Below are 6,000 nucleotides of genomic sequence, written 5' to 3'. Positions count from 1 at the left end.
CGTCGCCTTTCTTTGTACAGGCAGTCCCCTGGAGCTTACGCCGGTCGCAACAAAGACTTTTCTGAAACTGAGAAGCGTCGCAGAACACTCGGGGCGCGATATATCGCTGCGCGCCCTCGCTTCAGCGATAGAAAATGGTTGTGTCGCATTTCTTTGTACAGGCAGTCTCCTGGAGCTTAGGCCGGTCGCAAAAAAACTTTTCGGAAACTGAGAAGCGTCGCATAACACTGGGGATGCGATATATCACTGCGCGCTCTCGCTGCAGTGGTAGAAAAGGGTTACATCGCCTTTCTTTGTACAGGCAGTCTCCTGGAGCTTACGCCGGTCGCAAGAAAGACTTTTCTGAAACTGAGACCCGTCGCATAACGCTCGGGGTGCGATATATCGCTGCGCGCTCACGCTGCAGCGGAAGAAAAGGATTGCGTCGCCTTTCTTTGTACAGGCAGTCTAATGGAGCTTACGCCGGTCGCTATAAAGACTTTTCTGAAACTGAGAAGCGTCGTATGACACTCGGGGTGCGATATATCGCTGCGCGCTCTCGCTGCAGCGGTAGAAAAGGGTTGTGTCGCCTTTCTTTGTACAGGCAGTCTCCTGGTGCTTACGCCGGTCGCATGAAAGACTTTTCTGAAACTGAGACCCATCGCATAACACTCGGGGTGCGATATATCGCTGCGCGCTCTCGCTGCAGTGCTAGAAAAGGCTTGTGTCACCTTTCTTTGTACACGCAGTCTAATGGAGCTTACGCCGGTCGCTATAAAGACTTTTCTGAAACTGAGAAGCGTCGCATAACACTGGGGATGCGATATATCACTGCGCGCTCTCGCTGCAGTGGTAGAAAAGGGTTACATCGCCTTTCTTTGTACAGGCAGTCTCCTGGAGCTTACGCCAGTCGCAAGAAAGACTTTTCTGAAACTGAGACCCGTCGCATAACGCTCGGGGTGCGATATATCGCTGCGCGCTCACGCTGCAGCGGAAGAAAAGGATTGCGTCGCCTTTCTTTGTACAGGCAGTCTCCTGGTGCTTACGCCGGTCGCATGAAAGACTTTTCTGAAACAGAGACCCGTCGCATAACACTCAGGGTGCGATATATTGCTGCGCGCTCTCGCTGCAGTGCTAGAAAAGGCTTGTGTCGCCTTTCTTTGTACAGGCAGTCTAATGGAGCTTACGCCGGTCGCTATAAAGACTTTTCTGAAACTGAGAAGCGTCGTATGACACTCGGGGCGCGATATATCGCTGCGCGCTCTCACTGCAGCGGTAGAAAAGGGTTGCGTCGCCTTTCTTTGTACAGGCAGTCTCCTGGTGCTTACGCCGGTCGCATGAAAGACTTTTCTGAAACTGAGACCCATCGCATAACACTCGGGGTGCGATATATCGCTGCGCGCTCTCGCTGCAGTGCTAGAAAAGGCTTGTGTCACCTTTCTTTGTACACGCAGTCTAATGGAGCTTACGCCGGTCGCTATAAAGACTTTTCTGAAACTGAGAAGCGTCGTATAACACTCGGGGCGCGATATATCGCTGCGCGTTCTCGCTGCAGTGCTAGAAAAAGCTTGTGTCGCCATTCTTTGTACAGGCAGTCTCCTGGAGCTTACAACGGTCGCACGAGAGATTTTACTGAAACTGAGAAGCGTCGCAGAACACTAGAGATGCGATATATCGCTGCGCGCTCTCGCTGCAGTGGTAGAAAAGGGTTACATCGCCTTTCTTTGTACAGGCAGTCTCCTGGAGCTTACGCCGGTCGCAAGAAAAACTTTTCTGAAACTGAGACCCGTCGCATAACACTGGGGATGCGACATATCGCTGCGTGTTCTCGCTGCAGTGGTAGAAGAGGGTTGCGTCGCCTTTCTTGGCACAGGCAGTCTCCTGGAGCTTACGCCGGTCGCAAGAAAGACTTTTCTGAAACTGAGACCCGTCGCATAACACTCGGGATGCGATATATCGCTGCGCGCTCTCGCTGCAGTGGTAGAAAAGGGTTGCATCGCCTTTCTTTGTACAGGCAGTCTCCCGGAGCTTACGCCGGTCGCAAGAAAGACTTTTCTGAAACTGAGACCCGTCGCATAACACTCGGGATGCGATATATCGCTGAGCGCTCTCGCTGCAGTGGTAGAAGAGGGTTGCGTCACCTTTCTTGGTACAGGCAGTCTCCTGGAGCTTACGCCAGTCGCAATAAAGACTTTTCTGAAACTGAGACCCGTCGCATAACACTCGGGATGCGATATATCGCTGCGCGCTCTCGCTGCAGTGGTAGAAAAGGGTTGCATCGCCTTTCTTTGTACAGGCAGTCTCTTGGAGCTTACGCCGGTCGCAAGAAAGACTTTTCTGAAACTGAGACCCGTCGCATAACACTCGGGATGCGACATATCGCCGCGCGCTCTCGCTGCAGTGGTAGAAGAGGGTTGCGTCGCCTTTCTTTGTACAGGTAGTCTCCAGGTGCTTACGCCGGTCGCATGAAAGACTTTTCTGAAACAGACCCGTGGCATAACACTCGGCGTGCGATATATCGCTGCGCGCTCACGCTGCAGCGGAAGAACAGGATTGCGTCGCCTTGCTTTGTACAGGCAGTCTCCTGGAGCTTACGCCGGTCGCAAGAAAGACTTTTCTGAAACTGAGACCCGTCGCATAACACTCGGGATGCGATATATCGCTGCGCGCTCTCGCCGCAGTGGTAGAAAAGCGTTGCATCGCCTTTCTTTGTTCAGGCAGGCTCCTGGAGCTGACGCCGGTCGCAAGAAAGACTTTTCTCAAACTGAGAAGCGTCGCATAACACTAGGGATGCGTTATATCGCTGTGTGCTCTCGCTGCAGCGCTAGAGAAGGGTTGCATCGCCTTTCTTTGTACAGGCAGTCTCCTGGAGCTTCCGCCGGTCGCAAGAAAGACTTTTGTGAAACTGAGACCCGTCGCATAACACTCGGGTTGCGACATATCGCTGCGCGCTCTCGCTGCAGTGGTAGAAGAGGGTTGCGTCGCCTTTCTTTGTACAGGCAGTCTCCTGGAGCTTACGCCGGTCGCATGAAACACTTTTCTGAAACTGAGACCCGTCGCATAACACTCGGGGTGCGATATATCGCTGCGCGCTCACGCTGCAGCGCTAGAAAAGGGTTGCATCGCCTTTCTTTGTACAGGCAGTCTCCTGGAGCTTACGCCGGTCGCAAGAAAGACTTTTCTGAAACTAAGACCCGTTGCATAACACTCGGGATGCGATATATTGCTGCGCGCTCTCGCTGCAGTGGTAGAAGAGGGTTGCGTCGCCTTTCTTTGTACAGGAAGTCTCCTGGAGCTTACGCCGGTCGCATGAAAGACTTTTCTGAAACTGAGAGGCGCTGCAGAACACTGGGGGCGCGATATAGCGCTGCGCGTTCACGCTGCAGCGGGAAAGACGGGTTTCGTCGCCTTTTTTTTGTACAGGCAGGCTCCTGGAGCTGACGCCGGTCGCAAGAAAGACTTTTCTGAAACAGAGAAGCGTCGCATAACACTCGGGATGCGATATATCGCTGCGCGCTCTCGCTGCAGTGCTAGAAAAGGCTTGTGTCACCTTTCTTTGTACACGCAGTCTAATGGAGCTTACGCCGGTCGCTATAAAGACTTTTCTGAAACTGAGAAGCGTCGTATAACACTCGGGGCGCGATATATCGCTGCGCGTTCTCGCTGCAGTGCTAGAAAAAGCTTGTGTCGCCTTTCTTTGTACAGGCAGTCTCCTGGAGCTTACACCGGTCGCACGAGAGATTTTACTGAAACTGAGAAGCGTCGCAGAACACTAGAGATGCGATATATCGCTGCGCGCTCTCGCTGCAGTGGTAGAAAAGGGTTACATCGCCTTTCTTTGTACAGGCGGTCTCCTGGAGCTTACGCCGGTCGCAAGAAAAACTTTTCTGAAACTGAGACCCGTCGCATAACACTGGGGATGCGACATATCGCTGCGTGTTCTCGCTGCAGTGGTAGAAGAGGGTTGCGTCGCCTTTCTTGGCACAGGCAGTCTCCTGGAGCTTACGCCGGTCGCAAGAAAGACTTTTCTGAAACTGAGACCCGTCGCATAACACTCGGGATGCGATATATCGCTGCGCGCTCTCGCTGCAGTGGTAGAAAAGGGTTGCATCGCCTTTCTTTGTACAGGCAGTCTCCCGGAGCTTACGCCGGTCGCAAGAAATACTTTTCTGAAACTGAGACCCGTCGCATAACACTCGGGATGCGATATATCGCTGAGCGCTCTCGCTGCAGTGGTAGAAGAGGGTTGCGTCACCTTTCTTGGTACAGGCAGTCTCCTGGAGCTTACGCCAGTCGCAATAAAGACTTTTCTGAAACTGAGACCCGTCGCATAACACTCGGGATGCGATATATCGCTGCGCGCTCTCGCTGCAGTGGTAGAAAAGGGTTGCATCGCCTTTCTTTGTACAGGCAGTCTCTTGGAGCTTACGCCGGTCGCAAGAAAGACTTTTCTGAAACTGAGACCCGTCGCATAACACTCGGGATGCGACATATCGCCGCGCGCTCTCGCTGCAGTGGTAGAAGAGGGTTGCGTCGCCTTTCTTTGTACAGGTAGTCTCCAGGTGCTTACGCCGGTCGCATGAAAGACTTTTCTGAAACTGAGAGGCGCTGCATAACACTCGGCGTGCGATATATCGCTGCGCGCTCACGCTGCAGCGGAAGAACAGGATTGCGTCGCCTTGCTTTGTACAGGCAGTCTCCTGGAGCTTACGCCGGTCGCAAGAAAGACTTTTCTGAAACTGAGACCCGTCGCATAACACTCGGGATGCGATATATCGCTGCGCGCTCTCGCCGCAGTGGTAGAAAAGCGTTGCATCGCCTTTCTTTGTTCAGGCAGTCTCCTGGAGCTTCCGCCGGTCGCAAGAAAGACTTTTGTGAAACTGAGACCCGTCGCATAACACTCGGGTTGCGACATATCGCTGCGCGCTCTCGCTGCAGTGGTAGAAGAGGGTTGCGTCGCCTTTCTTTGTACAGGCAGTCTCCTGGAGCTTACGCCGGTCGCATGAAACACTTTTCTGAAACTGAGACCCGTCGCATAACACTCGGGGTGCGATATATCGCTGCGCGCTCACGCTGCAGCGCTAGAAAAGGGTTGCATCGCCTTTCTTTGTACAGGCAGTCTCCTGGAGCTTACGCCGGTCGCAAGAAAGACTTTTCTGAAACTGAGACCCGTTGCATAACACTCGGGATGCGATATATTGCTGCGCGCTGTCGCTGCAGTGGTAGAAGAGGGTTGCGTCGCCATTCTTTGTACAGGAAGTCTCCAGGAGCTTACGCCGGTCGCATGAAAGACTTTTCTGAAACTGAGAGGCGCTGCAGAACACTGGGGGCGCGATATAGCGCTGCGCGTTCACGCTGCAGCGGGAAAAACGGGTTTCGTCGCCTTTTTTTTGTACGGGCAGGCTCCTGGAGCTGACGCCGGTCGCAAGAAAGACTTTTCTGAAACAGAGAAGCGTCGCATAACACTCGGGATGCGATATATCGCGGCGCGCTCTCGCTGCAGCGCTAGAAAAGGGTTGAATCGCCTTTCTTTGTACAGGCAGTCTCCTGGAGCTTACGCCGGTCGCAAGAAAGACTTTTCTGAAACTGAGAAGCGTCGCATACACTCGGGATGCGATATATCGCTGCGCGCTCAAGCTGCAGCGGAAGAAAAGGATTGCGTCGCCTTTCTTTGTACAGGCAGTCTCCTGGAGCTTACGCCGGTCGCAAGAAAGACTTTTCTGAAACTGAGACCCGTCGCATAACTCTCGGGATGCGATCTATCGCTACGCGCTCTCGCTGCAGTGGTAGAAGAGGGTTGCGTCGCCTTTCTTTGTACAGGCAGTCTCCTGGTGCTTACGCCGGTCGCATGAAAGACTTTTCTGAAACTGAGACCCATCGCATAACACTCGGGGTGCGATATATCGCTGCGCGCTCTCGCTGCAGTGCTAGAAAAGGCTTGTGTCACCTTTCTTTGTACACGCAGTCTAATGGAGCTTACGCCGGTCGCTATAAAGACTTTTCTGAAACTGAGAAGCGTCG

This window comes from Dermacentor variabilis, unplaced genomic scaffold, assembly GCF_050947875.1.
Source record: "Dermacentor variabilis isolate Ectoservices unplaced genomic scaffold, ASM5094787v1 scaffold_14, whole genome shotgun sequence".
NCBI lineage: Eukaryota > Metazoa > Arthropoda > Arachnida > Ixodida > Ixodidae > Dermacentor > Dermacentor variabilis.
The sequence above is the reverse complement of the archived record's forward strand: the minus strand, read 5'-3'. Positions refer to the sequence as shown.